The 21,279-nt window shown below is 35.8% G+C and overlaps 1 long non-coding RNA gene across 1 annotated transcript in view; it reads right to left on the bottom strand.

Moving 5' to 3' along the window:
- Nucleotides 1-845: 845 nt before the first annotated feature.
- The window catches only part of LOC122891569, a 39,181-nt gene continuing 18,747 nt past the window's right edge, over nt 846-21,279 (bottom strand). Inside the window, exon 3 of the long non-coding RNA XR_006381292.1 lies at nt 846-1,071. This is a non-coding gene — a long non-coding RNA (uncharacterized LOC122891569). The remainder of the gene's footprint in view (nt 1,072-21,279) is intronic.

Below are 21,279 nucleotides of genomic sequence, written 5' to 3'. Positions count from 1 at the left end.
AGTAGTAATGATAATGTATAACATTTATTGAATGATTACTATGATGCCAAGCAGCTCTAAATGTTTTAGACAAATTATCTCATTTAATCACCTCTGGAATAAGGATTATTATTTTACAGGTGAGTAAATTGATCATTGAGGGAAGTTTAGCACTTGTCCATGTCATGCTTGCAATGAATGAAAAAGTTGTGTTGAAACTTGGTCTCTCAACTCTAGAACCTCATATTCTTAATCAGTACTTTATTTATTTTAAAGATGTTATTTCTTTATTTAACAGAGAGAGACAATGAGAGAGGGAACACAAGCAGAGGGAGTGGGAGAGGGAGAAGCAGGCTTCCTGCCAGTCAGGGAGCCTGATGCGGGACTGATCCCAGGACCCTGAGACCATGACCTGAGCTAAAAGCAGACGCTTAATGACTGAGTCACCAAGGCGCCCCCTAATCAGTACTTTAAAGTCTTCTAGGAGTATATCTAATAAGAAAGGTAAGAGAAGTGATGACATCTCAAAGAAGGACTCGGTAGCAATCTATGACTCTGGGGATGTCTTATTAATGACACAGAATAGGCAATGCAAGTAAGATGGAGATGGTCAATGGATTCTAGGCCTTCATACAGAATCAGACCAAGCTTTGATCAAAAAATAAAATACTATGTTCTTTCATTTCATTCTTTAATTCAGGTATTTACAGAGCACTGGGTGGAATGTGGGACAGGGAAGAACATGGCTCCTGTCCTTAGAGATATTCATTCATACATAACAACAATCCATATATAATCCAGAAACTTCACATTTCCAGGAATTTGTAAAAGCAAACAAAACAAAAACAAAAACAAAATTATTCAGGCACAACAGTTCTTGTTTCTGTCTTTATTTGATTTTATTTATTTATTTATTTAAGAGACAGAGAGCAAGAGAGAGAGCACAACACAAGACTCAATTCCAGGTCCTTGGGATCATGACCTGAGCCAGAAGTTAAACCAGCTGAGCCCCTCATGTGACTCTCTTGTTGTTATCTTCAATACCTTTAGTTGGAGTATTTGAGTTCTTTGGAGAAAATACCAAGGATAAAGCTGCAAAGCAAAATGGAGAGGTAGATTGAAGAAAATCTCTATCTTAACAGTTTTTATAGCATTTAAGAAATAAAACACAATTAAGGAAGACTCATTAGAATTTAGCCAGAATATTTTTAAAATTTCTAGAGATTAGGGGCACCTGAGTGGCTTAGTTGGCTAGGGGTCTGCCTTTGGCTCAGGTCATTATCTCAAGGTCCTGGGGTTGAGTCCTGTGTCCAGCTCCCTGATTAGTGGGGAGTCTTCTGCTCCTTCTCTGTCTAGCCTTCCCCCTCTTGCCCCGCTAGTGCTATCTCTCCCTCAAATAAATGGATAAAGAAGATGTGGTCCGTTTACACAATGGAATATTACTCATCCATCAGAAAGAATGAATATATAACCTTTACACCAACATGGATGAGACTGGAGGAGATTATGCTAAGTGAAATAAGTCAAACAGAGATAGTCAATTATCATATGGTATTACTTATTTGTGGAACATAAGAAATAGCATGGAGGCCATTATGAGAAGGGAAAAATGAAGGGGGAGAAATTGGAGTGGGAGACAAACCATTAGAGACTATGGACTCTGGGAAACAAATGGAGGGAAGGGGGTGGGAAGATGGGTGAGCCTGGTGATGGGTATTAAGGAGGGCACAGATTGCATGGAGCACTGGGTATTATATGCAAAACAGTGACTCATAGAACACTACATCAAAAACAAATGATTACTGCATGGTGACCAGTATCACACTGTAAAAATCAAAGTAAGTAAATAAATAAATAAAGTCTTCTAAAAAAATTTTAGAGATTAATATAAAAAAACTTCCTGTCTGCTACAATTTTCAAGGTATATCAAGACTTTGCTCAGAAGAATGTACTTTATGGGAAAAGTCTGATGGTGAAAAATGATATTTTTTTGAGATGAGACACTAATAGGCTTTATAATTCATGGAAGGATATTGAAAATTAAGGACCAAAAACAAAGATAGAAAAAAAGATTTGTGGAAAGTTTTTTAATTATTGCTCCCCAAATAGTAAATACACATTTCTTTTTTATAATAACTCCAAGTTAATGAATGTTTTATAAAGACTAGGGAAAGAAATTGAATTTTAACTCTAACTGTAAAAGTTCACTTGAATAGTATTTAATACTTAGTCTGAACACAGTTTTCTTTCTTTTTCAAATATTTTTTAAAAATTTATTTATTTGAGAGAGAGAGAGGGAAAGAGTTCATGAGCAGGGGTAGGGGCAATGGGAGAGGGAGAATCAGATTCCCTTCTGATCAGGGAGCCCAATGTGGGGCTCCATATGGGGATTGATCCGAGGACACTGAGATCGTAACCTGAGCCTAAATACGAGGTTTATCCAACTGAGCCACCCAGGGTCCCCTGCTTCCTCTTTTTTCTTTTTTTTTTAAATTACATCCATAAACAAGTTTAACAGATGAACTGTTCTTACTGCCCATAGACTCTGGGATATATAAGAAGAATACATATTCTTTTAAAATCAGTGAATAATGAAGTATGGTTAAGAGGCTTAATTTTCTTAAATAACCCTATCAGAATATGAACATTTCAATATATAAAATTTTCTTTCATATGATCTCTGTACAGCATCAAGATCAATTGCTTGATCTATTGAGGCTATTGCTACAAATAATTTTAGAAATGCTCATTTGGGAATAGCCATCCAATTCTGAATTGCATTTTTAAAAATTAACTATTTGTGAAACTTTATCCTTTGAAAGTGGTTTAATTTTTGGAGTAAAGCTAAAATCATTGAGCCAAGTCTGAGGAACAAGAAAGATTGCTTGTAATTAAAAATGAACTGTGTGTCTAAAGTAATAAGACTAATTCTGATATGAGGCTTACAGAAAGTAGAGAAGTGATGAAAGGAAAGGCATGTTGCACAATGATTTGCTTGGTTAATGCTAAATGGGTGATCAGCTAGATTACTGACTGATGGTGGAAGAGATTTGAGTAACTTGTTCATGGTGAACTCAGCAGAATAAATAGTAGAATCCACAGGTGAGCTTTTATTTGAGGACATACTCACCTAGGTGGTGCAATCACTGCTTGTCTGCTGCACTAACCAAAATGGCAAGTCTTATAGTGGGGCAAAGGGCAAAAAGAGAATGTGGGATTATGGTGGTAAAGGGAAAGGTTCTGTGTATTTTTAGATTAAATGAATAATGTAAAATTTCATTTTTACTAGAAGGTTTGAGAACAAAAGCTTTCTGTTAAAATCAAAGTACATAATTTACCCAATTATATTGAATGATGAGGAGAAATAGAGAACGACACTATTCTCCCTTTTACCTTTGTTATCAAATTAAGATTCAAGAAATAACTAAAACAGTTTTTCAGGGGTGCCTGGCTGGCTCAGTCTGTTGGGCATCTGCTTTTGGTTCAAGTCATAATTTCAGGGTCCTGGGATCAAGCCCCACATCAGGCTTTCTGCTCAGTAGGGAGCCTGCTTCTCCCACTCCCTTTGGCTCTTCCCCTGCTTATGCTCTCTTTCTTCCCACCTCCCTCTGCTCTCCCTCTCTCTCAAAAAAAAAAAAAAAAAGATGTTTTAAAGCAAATAAAACAGTTGTTCACAAGCATCATTCAAATGCTCCCTGCTGTCTTCTCTTTTGAAAACTAGCACTTCTGCTCAAACTATCATTTGTAATATTCCTTTACAAGAGAAAACTCTCAGAAACATATAATAGATACATTTGCAGTCATTAATTTAAAATACATATTTGAAATACAGCTAGGATAATGATAACTTCAATTGGCATAGTACTTTGAAGTTTTCAAATTACTTTCCTATTTCTGTGGCGTAGAAGCAGGAAAGATGTATCACAATTTTTTTCTCCAGAAAAACAGACCAGTTAGGGATAGATTGGATAGATTGGATGGGTAGGTAGGTAGGTAGATGTAGGTAGATTTATATTAAAAAATTGGCATACACAATTATGGAGGATGGCAAGCTTAAATAAAAACTGTAGGGCAAGCTAGCAGGCTAGAAATTCAGGCAGGATTTTTATGTCTTGAGGCAGAATTCTTTCTTTTCAGAGAAATCTTGGTCTTTACTCTCAAGGCCTTCAACTAATTGGGTGAAGCCCACCCACATCGTCAAGGGGTAATCTTCTTCTTCTTCCTCTTCTTCTTCTTTTTTTTTTTTTTGGTATAAGTTTTTAATTTTAACTCCAATATAGTTACCATACATGTCATATTAGCCTCAGGATACAGTATAGTGAATGGTTCAACAATTCTATACATTACTTGGTGCTCATGATAAGTGTACTCTTCATTCTTTTCACTTACTTCACCCATCCCCCACCTGTCTCCACTCTAGTAACTATCTATTATTTTTCTATAGTTAAGAGTCTATCTCTCGGTTTCTCTCTCTCTTTTTTCCTTTTGTCTCTTTTGTTTCTTAAATTTCACAAATGAGTGAAATCACATGGTATGGTTTTTCTCTGACTGGCCTAACTTGCTTAGCATTATACTCTCTAGCTCCATCCATTTTGTTGCTAATAGCAAAATTTCATTCTTTTGGATGACTGAATAGTATTACACATAGTATTATGCATATATACCACCTCTTCTTTACATTCATCTCTTTTTTTTAAAAGATTTTATTTTATCAGAATGAGAGAGATCACAAATAGAGAGGCAGAGAGAGGGGGGAAGCAGGCTCCCTGCTGAGCAGAGAGCCCGATGTTGGACTTGATCCCAGGACCCTGAGATCATGACCTTAGCCGAAGGCCTTTAACCCACTGAACCACCCAGGCACCCCTACATTCATCTCTTAATAGACACTTGGGCTGCTTCCATATCTTGGCTATTATAAATAATGCTGCTATAAACATAGGGGTGCATGTATTCTTTTAAGTTAGTATTTTCATATTCTCTGGGTAAATACCCAGTAATATAATTACTGGATCACAGGTAGTTCTATTTTTAATATTTTGAGGAACATCCATACTATTTTCCAGAGTGGCTCTACCAGTTTGCATTCCCACCAACAGGGCAAGAGGGTTCCTTTTTCTCCACACCCTCACAACACTTGCTATTTCTTGTATTGTTGACTTTAGCTCCTGACAGGTGTGAGGTGGTATCTCATTGCATTTGCATTTCCCTGATGATGAGTGATGTTGAGCATTGTATCTGTTGGTCATCTGTATATCATCTTGTAGAAACCTCTGTTCATGTGTCTTCTGCCCATTTTTAAATTGGAGTATTTGTTTTTCGGGCATTGGGTTGCATAAGTTCTTTATATATTTTAGATACTAGCACTTTATTGGGTATCATTTGAAAATATCTTCTCCCATCCAGTAGGTTGTCTTTTATTTTGTTGATTGTTTCTTTCACTGTGCAAAAGCTTTTTATTTTGATATAGTCCTAATAGTTTATTTTTGCTTTTATTTCCTTTGTCTTAGGAGACATATCTAGAAAAATGTTGCTATAACCAATTTCAGAGAAATTAACTGCCTGTGCTCTCCTCTAGGACTTTTATGGTTTCAGGTCTCACATTTAGTTCTTTAACTATTTTGGATTTAATTTTTGTGTATGGCATAAGAAAGTGGTCTTGTTTTAGTCTTTTGTATGTAGCTGTCCAGTTTTCATATCATTTGTGGAAGAGTTTGTCTTTTTCCTACTACATATTCTTGCCTCTTTTGCTGAAGGTTAATTGACCCTAAAATTACGGGTTATTTTCTGGGCTTTCTATCCTATTCTATTGATGTATGTGTCTATTTTTTTGTGCCATTAATAATCTTCTTGGGCGACTGGGTGGCTCAGTGGGTTGGGCCGCTGCCTTCGGCTCGGGTCATGATCTCAGGGTCCTGGGATCGAGTCCCGCATCGGGCTCTCTGCTCAGCGGGGAGCCTGCTTCCTCCTCTCTCTCTCTCTCTGCCTGCCTCTCTGCCTGCTTGTGATCTCTCTCTGTCAAATAAATAAATAAAATCTTTAAAAAAAAAAAAAGAATAATCTTCTTTATGAAAGTCAATTGATTGTAAATGTTAATCACATCTATAAAACACCTTCTTGGGTTTGTCATTGTTGCTATTGTTTTTCTCATTTGTCATATGAGAAAACCACAGCTCAGTAAAGTTAAGCAACCCAAGTAAGTTGCCCATCTAAGAACTGAGTGAAGCCAGATTAAAGTTCACGTTTTGCTCTCCGAGGTTAGGGTTTCACCAATTCCACTCTATCACATCTCTTCTGAATGTTTTCAACAGGGCTCATAGCCCTTAATATTTAACAGAGAAATTATATCCTCAATCACAATGACTTTTTTTAATGTTTCATGATTATTTAGTTAACATAAATGTTTTGTTCTTGATTGAAAAGATTATTTTCAGGGCACCTAGGTGGCTCAGGGGGTGAAAGCCTCTGCCTTTGGCTCAGGTCATGATCCCAGGGTCTTGGGATCGAGCCCCGCATCGGGCTTTCTACTCAGCAGGGAGCCTGCTTCCCCCTCTCTCTCTGCCTACTTGTGATCTCTATTTATCAAATAATAAATCTTTAAAAAAAAAAAAAAAGAAAAGATCATTTTCCTGGCTGTGTCAATTTATTTTTTTTATTTAGTGATTTCACTTAAGCTATGTGATTCCAAAAAGATCCAGTAGATTCTATAGTTTTACTGATCACATGGAGAATTACCATGATGTGGTCATAGCCTCCACACATACTATGAAGGCAAGCTCTCCCAGGGGCCATGGAACAGAAAGGCTTATTGACAAAATTAATAGGTTCAAATTATAATTTTTTTAAATCATTTGAAGATATCACTATGAAGCCATAAAAAAGAGATTAATTAGGTTAACACACTTAGATTGAGAGTGAGAATACCATACTATCTGAATCTCTTATGCAAAGCACATATGTCCTGTGTCTCTCTCTGCTGTTTTAGGTCTCCTGGCTCACAACATGATTATGAGAACCATAGTTGAGATTTGAATAAGGTGCCCACAGGTGAGCAATGATACACATTTGTCCATCAAAAAACTCAGGCCAATTAACCTGTTTGAGCCACTATGGTTTTTATTTGTATTTCCTGGGATGAGAAGAGAGCACTTACGACCAGAATGGCATAATAATTGTGTTATTATCCAGGGGTCATCATGATCATGAATTAGTTTTTATGCTTCTTTCTGTCTTAAGTAACACTTTTTTTCCATCACAATTTCTATTAATTTTATCTGTCTTTGGTATATGTGAAAGATAGTAATTAATCCTTGATATACCATATATATTGTAAGTTTACTTATGTTTTACATGCTACTTTTTACTCATTATGCACACCTACATCCTGTGGACTTAAACTCTATGTCATAAATTAATAGCTTACTTACTATCTATGCTTTCTGTTTTTTATGTTTACTTGTCTTTTTACCATAATTGAATATTCTCAAATATTTTGGACATTACAATATTTTGGACATTACAATAAGAAATAATCACAAATTTTATAAACCTCCAATTCAATAATCTTAAGAATAATAGAGATCTCTTTAAAAAGTTGCTATGAGGGGCACCTGGGTGGCTCAGTTGTTAAGCATCTGCCTTCAGCCCAGGTCATGATCCTGGGGTTCTGGGATCGAGCCCCGTATCAGGCTCCCTGCTCAGTGGGGAGCCTGCTTCTCCCTCTCCAACTCCCCCTGCTTGTGGTCCCTCTCTCGCTGTATTTCTCTCTGTCAAATAAATAAATAAAATCTTTAAAAAAAAAAAAAAAGTTGCTATGAGACCAGAGCTCTAGTGTTCTTATCATAACAACAATAAAACGGCAATTATATGAGGTAAAGGATGTGTTAACTAATCTTATTGTGGTAAACATTTTGGAATATACATATGTATCAAATCATCACATCGTAAACCTTAAATTTACACAATGTTATATGTTAGTACATCTCAATGAAGTTGTGAAAAAAAGGATAAATTATAAATTACAATTTGATTGGGTAACTTTCTCATAACATCACCACAAATTAGATTTTTATAATGATGAGGGATTGTGCCAGTAGAGGCAAATGATAGCAGGTCCTACCTTTGAGGCTTACTTCTAGAGAATCCAAATTATAAATATAGCTTCTCATGGATTAATCCAATTTCTCAGATACTTATTTTTTAAGATAAAGTCTTACAAAATTAATAGAGAGCTCTTTCTATCATAGGACTTAGATTCTAAACCAATTCAAATACAAACATAATTATGAAATAGTCTCTCAGTTTGAATAGCTCTATTAGGGCAGGAACATCCGTGAGTAATTACTATGAACAATGTAACAAAATAATGGGAAAGGGAATACTATCTCTAAGGGAATAGCAAAATTTTCTAAGAGAAGCCATTATGGTTGAATTTGATGAATAGGAGTTTGTATGATGGTTAACTGAGATGAAGAAAACACACATACAAACCATGCAGGAAAGATATGGAGGAATAAAAGGAAATAGCATGGACAGAGCATGGGGCAATTTGGAATGGGTGAAGTGAAGATTTCCTTAAGGTTGGGAGACAAATACGGTAAGGTAACATGTTCATAGAATGAAGGGCCTCTTAGTATGTTGTTATGGGTTTGGAGTTTCTTTTTAGACAGTGAGGAATTACAAAAAAAAATTTAAACATGGGTGTGACATAATCAGATTTGTGTTCCCAGATATCATCCAGCTTGGGTCGGACAGATCAGATTCTGATCTTGGTTTCTACCTCAAGGCTTTGGGTAACAAGTTTCCTGCCAGACTCTTCAGCTATGTCCAACATGCAGCCATGACCTACCAACGTCTTTTTATAATCTCCAGTCAACCCTTCTCCTCTTCCAAACACATACAGAGAGGGATGCCTGGGTGGCTCAGTGGGTTAAAGCCTCTGCCTTCAGCTCAGGTCATGGTCCCAGGGTCCTGGGATCTAGCCCCGAGTCGGGCTCTCTGCTCAGCAGGGACCCTGCTTCCTCCTCTCTCTGCCTGCTTCTCTGCCTACTTGTGATCTCTGTCTGTCAAGTAAGTAAATAAAATCTTTAAAAAAAAAATTAAAAAAAACACACATATAGAGAAACATACTTTGTATTTTTTGGTTATTTTCTGGACTGAAGTTTCCCTTGTTAACTTTTTACATGTATAGCTCTCAACTATCCCTTTACATAGGCTATTCCTATTCTTTCTATAAAGTCCTCTTAAACTGAAAAAAGACATCAGCTCAGAAGTTATGCAGTTCAGCTTTCCCAGTCTATTCTATACAGATTTCCTGTAACAATTTTGAAAATGTTTTTCATTATTTAGTTCTCAGCTGTATATTTTATGCATAGTTTCCTTACAGTTTCTTTTGTAAGTCTTTTTGCCATGAATATTTTTATAACTATATGCCTTTAGTTTGTTTATTTATTTATTTTTAAAGATTTTGTTTATTTATTTGACAGAGAAAGAGAGATCTGACTACTAAGTAGTCAGAGCAGGCTCCCTCCCGATGCTGGACTCGATTCCAGGACCCTGGGATCAGGACCTGAGGCAAAGGCAGAAGCTTAACCCACTGAGCCACCCAGGTGACCCTAGTACATTTATTTAATTTAATTTTAATTTTTTAAAGATTTTATTTATTTATTTGACACAGAGAGAGAGAGAGATCACAAGTAGTCAGAGAGGCAAGCAGAGAGAGATGGGGAAGCAGGCTCCCTGCTGAGCAGAGAGCCCGATGCAGGGCTCTATACCAAGACCCTGAGATCATGACCCAAGCCAAAGGCAGAGGCTTAACCTACTGAGCCACTCAGGTGCCCCTAGTATATTTATTTAATTTTAAAAGCAAAACTCCAAAAAATAGTACCACTAACTTGCTATGCAACTCAAAATGTCATTATTAACAAAATTCAAACTATGCGTTTTTGTAAGAATAATTACAGGAGTTTGGATATATGATCAAGAATGCAGACAATGGTTTACTTTAATCATTCTTGTCACCACTGTTGCAGATATGGCTTGGAACAGAAAGCAAGAAAGAAAGTTAGCAGAATTCTGGTAACAGGTTAAATGAATTGAACTCCAAATTGTAGGCACTCCTGTTCATTTCTGAAAAGACTCTCTGTTTAATCTCCTGCCTGAACACATTGAAACTCTCCTTTTGTTGTGGATGACATGTATTCAGGTGTCACCCCTTCTGACTGGTGCCTGGGAACCTTTAAGGCTTCTGGACTGAACAAAAGGGTTGTCTCCGAATATAAAGGCTCAAATGTCTGCTGTTACTTCTCAGCCCCTCAGGAAGCAACTGCTATTCTACCAATGATCAAAACAGCAACAGCAACATGAACAACATGAACAAACTATTCTGGACAATAATTAAGTTTTCAAAGAATTGTGTGCAGTGGTTTTTATGATTAAGTCAAGAAAAAAAGGAGCCAATGATGTGAGATTCTTCAAAATTTGAATAGGAAGTTCTTAGAGAAAATTAAGAAAAAAGAAGGAAAAAAGACTTGCTAAAGTTCATAAGAAAAAAGAATAGTATATTTAACTGTAAAAGCATCTTAAACCTCTGTACAACAAAATGTCTATAAGGAAATTCAGAAGAAAACAACAAAATAAGAAAAATATTGCAACACATATAACAGAAAAAAAAACTTTTCAGCACAAAAAGTGTTCTGAAAATTCAATAAAAAGACAAATAATCCACTAGAAAAATGAGCAAAGGTTTTAAAGGCATAGCATATACAAAAGGAAATATAAATGTCTAATAACCATATAAAAAACAGTCAACCTCAAACACAAAGAAAGGCAAAAGAAAATAATCATTTTTATTAACAGATGGGTAAAGCTAAAAATTTTGGTTTACCCTATGTATGCAAGAGATTCTCAAACACTACTAGAATAGTATTCTAGTCTCAAACACTACTAGAGGATAATATATATAAAAACATATAACATCATTGAAGATAATTTGGTAGTATCTCTCAAAATTTCAAATAGAAATACTCTTTAACCCAACACTCTCACAATTAGAAGCATACAATGTGGGTATACTAACACATGTATATAAAGATATTGTCTCAGAATGTTTGCTTGACTATAGTAGGAAAAAACTGTAAAAACCTAAATATCCATCAATGGAGAACTTATTTACCTACATAAAATAAGATACAATGCTGCTATAAAATAATACATAGTATAGATAGATAGATGTGTGTGTGTGTGTGTGTGAGAGAGAGAGAGAGAGAGAGAGGTGTGAGAGAGAAAGAGAGAGAAATGTGGAAAGATGCCCAAGAACTACTAATAAGAAAAAACAAGTTGAGGAATCACAGGTATAATATGATTACATTTTTGTTTGAAAAAAGTAGAGACAAAAGCACAAGCAACAAAAGAAAAAACTGAGTGACAAAATTTCCTCAAAATTAAGAAAATTTGTATTTCAAAGGATATCAGGAAGAAAGTAAAAGGACAACCCACAGACTGGGAGAAAACATGCAAATCTTATATAGCACAAGGCACTTATATCTAAAATATACAAAGAACTTTTTCAATTCAACCATAAAAAGACAATAGCCCAATTAAAAATGGGCAAAGGATCTAAACAGACACTTCTCCAAAAAAGATACGGTTATTACTTAATGGTTAATAAGTACATAAAACAACATTCAGCATCCTTAGTCTTCAGGGAAATAAAAATCATGATGAGATTCCTTTTTACCCCATTAGAATGGTTAAAATAAAAGGCATACAAGTGTTAGTGAGGATTTGGAGGATTGGAATCCTCATATACTGCTGACTAGGTTGAAAAATCATGCAGTACTTTGAAAACAGTTTTTCCTCAAAATGCGAAACAGAGGAGCACCTGGGGGACTTAGCTGATTGAGCATCTGCCTCCGCCTCAGATCATGATCCCAGAGTCCCAGGATTGAGTCTAGCATTGGGCTTCCTGCTCTATGGGAAGCTTTCTTCTCCCTCTGCCTCTGCTTTTCTCTCTCTATCTCATGAATGAATAAATAAAATCTTTTAAAAAAAAACACCTTTCAAAAAATGTTAAAGAGTTTACCATAGACTCCACCAATTCCACTCTTATATATTTACTCAAGAGAATTGAAGGCAGAAGTTCACCCAAAACCTCGTACATGAATGTTCATAGTAGCATTATTCATAATGCAGGAAGAAGTAGAAACTGAAATGTCTATCAGCTGATGAAAAGATAAAAAAATATGGTATAGCCATACAATGGAATACTATTCAGAAAGACAGAACGTAATGCACATGCTACACCAAGGATGAAACTTAAAAACAACATGCTAAGTAAAATGGGCTAGACACAAGTGGCCATAGGTTGCATGATCCCAGTTAACAGATAAATTCATAAATACAGAAAGTAGTTTAGTCGTTTCCAGTGGCAGCAGGGAATGGGGAGTAACCGATAACATGTATAGGGTATCCTTTTGGGGTGATGAAATGTTCTGAAATTAGGTAGTGATACTGACTTTACAACCTTGTGAATATACTAAAAGCCACTGAATTGTATATGGAAAGGCTGAACATTAAAATATTTGAATCATATCTCAGTAAAGATATTTTTAAAAAAGGTAAAGTAATAAACCTTTGTGTTCAGTTGATCTTTGAACAATGCCAGGGTTAGTGGCACTGATTCCCCACACAGTCAAAAATCTGTGTATAACTGGAAGCCAAACTGATTACATAAACAGTAGATAAACACATATTTGTATCTGTATTATATATTGTATTCTTACAATAAAGTAAGCTAGACAAAAAAATGTTATTAAGAAAATAATAGGAAAAGGGGGTGCCTGGGTGGCTCAGTGGGTTAAGCCGCTGCCTTCGGCTCAGGTCATGATCTCAGGGTCCTGGGATCGAGTTCCGCATCAGGCTCTCCGCTGAGCGGAGGGCCTGCTTTCCTCTCTCTCTCTCTCTCTCTCTCTCTGCCTGCCTCTCTGCCTACTTGTGATCTCTCTCTGTCAAATAAATAAATAAAATCTTAAAAAAAAAAAAGAAAATAATAGGAAAGAGAAAATACATTTACAGTATGGTACTATATTTATCAGAAAAAAAGTCTGCATATAAGCGAACCTGCATAATTTAAACCAATGCCTTAAAGTGTCACTATATAATCCACATTAGTTTATTGAACTTGGTAAAGTGCAAACATCTTTACTTGTTCTCCCCACTGGGGTCCAAACAGGCTCAGCAAAATCTTCCCTTTTTGGACATTACCTCAGGCAGAGTCCCTTAACTTCTCCCTGTCACTTTCATAAATTACCACAAAGCCTCACTTGTAGGTCACAGAGACTACAGGCCAGTCTAACATCAAGGGTTTAATTTTATCCAGTTCAAAGCTTATCTGCTCTCTCTTCACTCTTCTAACTTGTTCCTCCACCCTGTCCTCCCTTCTCCTGCTACCTCTCACGTCTGCTTTCACGGTGAAGTTACCGCCTGGAACATAACTTCAGTGCTGGCTCTTCTCTCTTTGGGCCACTTTGGTGAGCTCTCTGGACACCTTTCTCCCTCCCAATTCCCCAGACAGAGCCCCCACTCACACTATGCTCTCACAGGCAGGCCCTGGCTTCTCCGATGAAGCCACTTACCCTCACCCTGGGCGACTATAGGGTAGGATACTTTCAGGAGGATCCAGCCCAACAACCTTCTCTGGCACACATGCAGATCACAGAAAACTCAAGCACAGGTTTCTCTTCCCCTGCAGGGACTGTTCCTCTGTTCAGGATTCAGAGACTGTCTTCTCTCTTTTAACTTTTTTTTTTTTTTTAATTCAGGAATATAGCACACCAAGAAAGACTGCATGTAATGGATATATACACCAGAGAATAACAATATCAACAATAAAATTAACATCTATATACACACCTCCCAGATGCTCTCTTAAGAAAGAGAGCATTGCCAATTTCTTTGAATCCTTCTATTTCCCTCTAAGGTGGCATTCCCTTCCCTCCCCTACAACAGGTGATTGTGAGTTTTGTGCTGTTTTGTTTTGTTGTACATTTTATACTAGTTTTTGCCATATATATAGCCAAATATACATATATTATTAAATAATAATGTTGCTTAGCTGTACCTGCTTTTGAAATTTATATGAATGGAATTATATTCCAGACCCTGGAGGCAAATTGTCTGGTTTCAAATCAGCCCCCTCCCCATTATGTGATCCTGGGCAGCGACTTAACCCTTCTATAAATCAGTTTCTGCATCTGTAAACTGAAGGTAATAATAGCAGTTACATCATTGAATTGTAGTTGAATTAAGTAAATGAATAATTGTAAAATACCTGGTCTGATACTAATAATTGTTTGTTTGTTTATGTATTCTTCTATAACTTCTATGATGTTTTCTATAACTTCTATGATTTTTATGTAACATCTTTTTTTAATCTTTATGAATTATACATAGGTTGTGGTTCATTTGTTAATTTCCCTAAAACATTCTACTGTACCATAATTTATTTATCTATTCTACTTCTCACTGATACTTGAGATGTTTCCAGATTGAGGTTATTCAAGACTTACTCAAATCCTTTGATCACTTTTAAAATTTTTCATTTTCTGGCTTTTTCTAAGTAAATTGTAGGAATACCTTACATATTCTGCATACTAACCTATTGTCAGTTTTATGTAAGTAGATAACTTTCCATAGGTTTTTGCTCATCTTTATCTTGGTAATGCGTTTTTATTTTATTTGAATTCACTTAATTAACATATACTGTATTATTAGTTTCAGAGGTAGAGTTCAGTGATTCATCAGTTGCATTTAACACCCAGTGCTCATTACAACATGTGCCCTCCTTAATGCCCATCACCCCGTTACCCCATCCCCCTACACCCCTCCCCTCCAGCAGCCCTCAGTTTGTTTCCCAGAGTTAAGATTCTCTTAGGATTTTTCTCCTTCTCTGATTATAATGTGTTAACTCAGCAAAAAATTTTACATTCTGAGATAATTGTAGATTCACTGATGCTGTGTTTTGATAGAGAAATTCTTAGTTTCAATGTAGCTAAATTTCTCAATCTTTTCTTTTACAGTTAGTGCTTTTCTGAATCTTGTTTAAGAAATTCTTCCCTGTCCTAGATCATGAATACCATCTTCTGTATTATCTTCTAAATTGTTTATAATTTTGCCTTTTATATTTAGGTCTTTAACACACCCGGATTTATTTCTATTATTTTTCATCTGATGTCAGGTAAAGGTCCATTTTTCACATTTTTTCTTATTCAGCTCTTCTAGTGCCTTTTATGGAAAATTCCTAATTTCTTGACTCCTCTCCACTGCCATCACTGTCATAGATTAAATGTCTACAGATTGTAGGTCTTTCTTTGATCTTTGATCTTTCTTTCTCCTCAAGGGTTTTATCTGTTTGTTGCCAGTATACAGAGATGCAACTGAATTTTTTAATAATGATTTCCAGCTAGCAACCTTATAAGCAATTTTGTATATAGATTTTTTTTGTTTTCAATAGTGACAATCAGTTGCAAATTAAAACAGTTTTATTTCTTTCTTTCCATCCTGATACATTTTATTTCTTTTTCCGGCCAGACTGTAGTGACTAGGACCTCCAGGACCATGCTGAGAAGAGCCAGTAATGGACATCCTTTCCTGTTTCTGATCTATCACCATTAAGTAGGATACTTGCTGTATTTTGTGTATTTTTGTGGACATGTGTAGATATCGTTTATAAAATTATGGAAGTTCTTTTCCATTCTTAGTTTACTAACAGCCTTTATCAAAAATGATTGTTAAATGTTATACAATGCTTTTTGAAATCTATTGTGATAATGGAGTTTTTCCACATTGAAATTTTAATACAGATAATTAGATATTCTAATATTAAATGAACTTGCAATTCCTATAATAAAATCAACTCTGACTTGATTTATCAACCTTAATAATACATCATAGGGTGAAATTTGCTAATATCTCTTTAGGAATGATTCTTTAGTTAGGAGAGCGATACAGGCTATACTCCCCTCCCCTTTTTTGCGTTCTTTTCTGAATTTGGTATCAAGCTGATGAAATTGGAGAATGTTCCCTTTTTTATACTTCCTGAAAACATATGAATGATCAAAATTTCCTTGACTGTTTAGTAGGAGTCATAAAACTATATGGGTCTAGAGTTTCCTTTATAAGACTTTTTGACCTAGTGATTGATTTCTTTTATTGCTACATGATCATACATGTTCTATTTTTTGCCATATTAACTATACAGATTCCTATTTTAGATTGCTAATTATATTTTTCTAGAGATTTGTCTATTTTATATGCATTTTAACACTCTTTGCCATAAGGTTGTTTGGAATATTTTAAAAATATCTGCTACATGGTTTATTTTTTTCCTCATTCCTAGTAAATATTTTAAAATTCTATTTATTTGAGAGAGAGCGAGAGCACTAGAGAGAGCATGAGTGGGGAGGGGCAGAGAGAGAGGGAGAAAGAGACTCCCTGCTAAGCAGGGACACAGGGCTCATCCCAGGATCCTTAGATCATGACCTGAGCTAAAGGCAGAGGCTTAACTGACTTGAGCCACCCCTTCGTTCCTAATATTTTTAGGTTGTGCCCTTTATCTTTTTTTTTAACTTTTTGTTTTAATTCCTGTTAATTAACATACAGTATTATATTAGCTTCAGGAGAACAACACAGTGAATCAATAATTCCTTATAATACCCAGGGCTCATCACAACAAGTGCCCTCCTTAATGCTATCACTTATTTAACCCATCGTTCCACCCACCTCCCCTCTGGTAACCATGTTTTTTCCTCTATAGTTAAGTGTCTGTTTCTTGATTTCTCTCTCTCTCTCTGTTTTCCCCCCTTTGTTTTGTTTCTTAAATTCCATATATGAATGAAATCATTTGTCTTCCTCTGTCTGACTTATTTCACTTTGTATTATACTCTCTAGTCCTATCCATTTTATTGGAAACGACAAGATTTTGTTTATATGGCTGAATAATATTTCATTGTATATATATATACAACCTCTTTATCCATTCTTTAATAGATAGACACTTGGGCTGCTTCCATATCTTGGAAATAGTAAATAACATTCCTATAAACATAGGGGTAGACATATCCCTTTGAATTACTGTTTTTGTATCCTTTGGGTAAATACCCAGTAGTACAACTGCTGGATCACACGATAGTTCTATTTTTAACTTTTTGAGGAACTTCTATACTGTTTTCTACAGTGGCTGCACCAGTTTGCTTTCACACAAACAGTACAAGAGGGTTCCTTTGTCTCTACATCTTGCCAATGCTTGTTATTTCTTGTATTGTTGATTTTAGCCATTCTGACAGGTATAAAATGAAAACTTCTGGGGATTTTGATTTGTATTTACTTGATAGTGAGTGATGATGAACCTCTTTTCATATACCTCTTGGCCATCTCCATATCTTCTTTGGAGAAACATCCATTCAAGACTTCTGCCCATTTTTGAGTATTTGTTTTTTAGGTGTTGAATTATATAAGTTCTTTATATATCTTGGATACTAACCCTTTATTGAGCATCCAATTTGCAGATATTTTCTTCCATCCTGTAGGTTGCCTTTTGTTTTGTTGATTGTTTCCTTTGCTGTGAAGAAGATTTTTATTCTGATGTAGTCTCAGTAGTTTATTTTTGCTTTTATTTCCCTCGCCTCAGGAGACATATCTTAAAAAAGTTAATATGGCTGATGTCAAAGAGGTTACTGCCCATGTTCTCTTCTAAGTTTTTTATGGTTTCAGGTCTCACATTTAGATCTTCAATCCATTTTGAATTTGTTTTTGTGTATTGTATAAGAAAGTGGTCTAGTTTCATTCTTTTTTGTGTGTAGCTGTCCACTTTTCTCAAAACCACTTGTTTAAGAGACTGTCCTTTTCCCATTGGATATTTTTTCTTACTTTGCCAAAGACTAATTGAAAATATAATCATATGGTCACATATAGTCTATGTGTCTATTTTTGTGCCAGTACAATACTGTTTTGATTACTATAGCTTTGTAATATAACTTGAATGCAGAGTTATGATACCTCCAGCTTTGTTTTTCTTTTTCAATTATGCTTTGGCTATCTGGGATTTTTTGTGGCTCATAAAAAGGTTAGAAATGTTTGCTCTAGTTCTGTGAAAAAAAATGCTGTTGCTATTTTGATAGGGATTGAATTAAATGTGTAGTTTGCTTTGAGTATTATAGATATTTTAACAATATTTGTTCTTCTCATCCATAAGCATGGAATGTCTTTGCATTTCTTTGTGTCATCTTCAATATCTTTCATCAGCTTTTATAGTTTTCAGAGTACAAGTCTTTCACCTCTTTGGTTAGGTTTATTCCCAGGTATCTTAAGGTTTTGGGTGCAATTGTAAATGGGATTGTTTTCTTAATTTCTTTTTCTGCTGCTTCATTATTGGGGTATAGAAAGGCAACAGATTTCTGTGTGTTGATTTTGTATCCTGCGATCATATTGAATTCATTTATCAGTTCTAGCAGTTTTTTAGTGGAGCCTTAACCAGTTTTCTATATAGTGTATCATGTCATCATCACATAGTGAAAATTTTACTTCTTCCTTGCCAATTTGGATGCCTTTTATTCCTTTTTTGTTGTCTGGCACTTTATCTTTTTTACTAGAGTTTATCAGTTATATTAATCATTCTAATTTTTCACATAGATGAAAAAGTGGAGCATGTGACTCTTGATCTTGGTGTTGTGATGTTGAGCCCCACATTGGGTGCAGAGATACTTAAAAATAAAATCTTAAAAAAAAATCATTTCAGAGGCGCCTGGGTGGCTCAGTGGGTTAAAGCCTCTGCCTTCGGCTCAGATCATGATCCCAGGGTCCTGGGATCGAGTCCCACATGGGGCTCTCTGCTCAGCAGGGAGCCTGCTTCTCTTCCTCTCTCTCTGCCTGCCTCTCTGCCTCTCTGCCTACTTGTGATCTCTCTCTGTCAAATAAATAAATAAAATCTTTAAAAAAAAATCATTTCAGTTTTGTCTTTGTTGATATTGTCTATTTGGCTTTCCATTTTCATTTGTATGTTCTTTACTATATTTTTCCTTTTACCTTGAGTTTGTTATTCTTTTTTAATTTATTAAATTAGAAATGCTTATTAAATTGTTTTTGAAAAATTAATTTTCTAATTTTCTTATGACAAGTTTTTACATTAGCCTTCTCTTTTAATTATAATATTTCCAAATTTCCATTAGAAGATTTTTTTTAATTTCTAGAAGTTTGGGATTTTTTTAAAAAAAGATTTTATTTATTTATTTGACAGAGAGGAGAGATCACAAGTAGGCAGAGAGGCAGGCAGAGAGGGAGGGGGAAGCAGGCCCTCCGCTGAGCAGACAGCCAAATGCCGAGCTCGATCCCAGGACCCTCTGATTATGACCTAAGCTAAAGGCAGAGGCTTAACCCACTAACCAACCCAGGTGCCCCAAGTTTGGGATTATTTAAATTATAATTTTGTTAATTTTTTTACTTAATTGTATCTGTGGAATAATAATTTAATTCTATCTTGGTTTTTTGAAGTGGCAATAATTGAACATTTTATTATTTTTTTAGTTTTAATTATGTTTACTTTTTTCTTTGCTCACTATTCCTCCTGCATCTCAGACATTTCTGGGATCATTTTCCTCTCTCAAGTTTATTTACTGAGTTTCTATAGAATACCAAAGACAAACAGGTGATATTAAAAGTAGAGGAAAGAAAATTCAGCAAACCTACAAAGAATGACCATTAGATTGACAGCTGTCCCTAAAGCAATACTAAAAACCAAAGGATATTGGAATGACATCTTCAAAATGATGAGAGGAAATAACTAGCAGAGTTCTATAGCTCAGTGAAACACCTTTTAAAAGGAAGAAAAAAGGAAAGAAAAATACATTTCAAACAAAAACTAAAAAAATTTACTACTGCCAGAGTCAAGATAATGACTGAAAATTTTCATGAATTCTTTAAAGTCATACACTTTCAGATTCAGGAAGCCAAAAGAACATAACCAACATGAATAAAAATCAATCCAGGGGCACCTGGGTGGCTCAGATGGTTACCTGCCTTGCGGTCAGGTCATGGTTTCTGGACCCTGGGATCAGGCCCCACGTTGGGCACCAGGGTAGGCCCCATTTTGGGGATCCTAGCTCGGCAGAGAGTATGCTTCTCTCTTTCTCTCTCTCTGCCTCTACCCTCTGCTCATGCTCGCCCGCTCTCTCTCTTCTCTGTCTCAAATGAATAAAATCTTAAAAAAAAAATCAATCCAGGGGGCGCCTGGGTGGCTCAGTGGTTAAGCCGCTGCCTTCTGCTCAGGTCATGATCTCAAGGTCCTGGGATTGAGCCCCGCATCGGGCTCTCTGCTCGGCGGGGAGCCTGCTTCCTCCTCTCTCTCTGCCTGCCTCTCTGCCTGCTTGTGATCTCTCTCTGTCAAATAAATAAATAAAATAAAAATCTTAAAAAAAAAAATCAATCCATAACTTCCCCATTCTCTCTAATCATTCTGGATCCTAGAATTGAACATTACAAGGCTTTCTCACTCTCACCTTCAAATCTCTTAAGATCTCTTTAACTATATTTCTTCCCTTTGTCTCCCTGTGCTACATTTTTGTTTTTCTTTTAGAACTATTTTGCAGGTCTATCCTTCTTTCTTCAGCTAGTATAACTTACTATTTGATCTATCCATTGAGTTTTCAATTTTAATTATATTTCTAGAGTTTGTGTTGTTCCCTTTCAAATTTGATTAGCCAGTTTCAATAGTCTTTTTTTCCCCATCTCTCATTTTTATTTCTATTTCTATTTCTTGAAGTATATCAAACATAGTTATTTTATATTCTCTTTCTGCTAATTCTTTAACTGCAATCATCGCATATCTTATTCTCTTTAAATTATTGGTTTGGAGTATTATGGGCCATACAGGTGAAGCTCAAGCTTAGGTAAGCAGATGGGGAGGAAAGGGGAAAAGACTATTGCAGACACCCCTATTCTCAATAAGTACATTTTTAAAAAAAGATTTTATGAATTTATTTGACAGAGAGAGACACAACAAGAGAGGAATACAAACAGGAAGAGTGGGAGAGGGAGAAGCAGATCCCCCACTGAACAGAAAGCCCGATGCGGGGCTCGATCCTAGGACCCTGAGATCATGACCTGAGCTGAAGGCAGAGGCTTAACCCACTGAGCCACCCAGGTGCCCCAACCATAAGTACATTCTTGATGCACTTCTTATTTGGCTTGCTACAAGAGAGAAGTATACATTACTTCTTGTATACATACACAAGAGTAATAATGTTTTTTAAA

Source organism: Neovison vison, chromosome 12 (genome assembly GCF_020171115.1).
Source record: "Neovison vison isolate M4711 chromosome 12, ASM_NN_V1, whole genome shotgun sequence".
NCBI classification, from domain to species: Eukaryota; Metazoa; Chordata; class Mammalia; order Carnivora; family Mustelidae; genus Neogale; species Neogale vison.
This window is presented reverse-complemented; position numbering and strand designations above follow the sequence as displayed.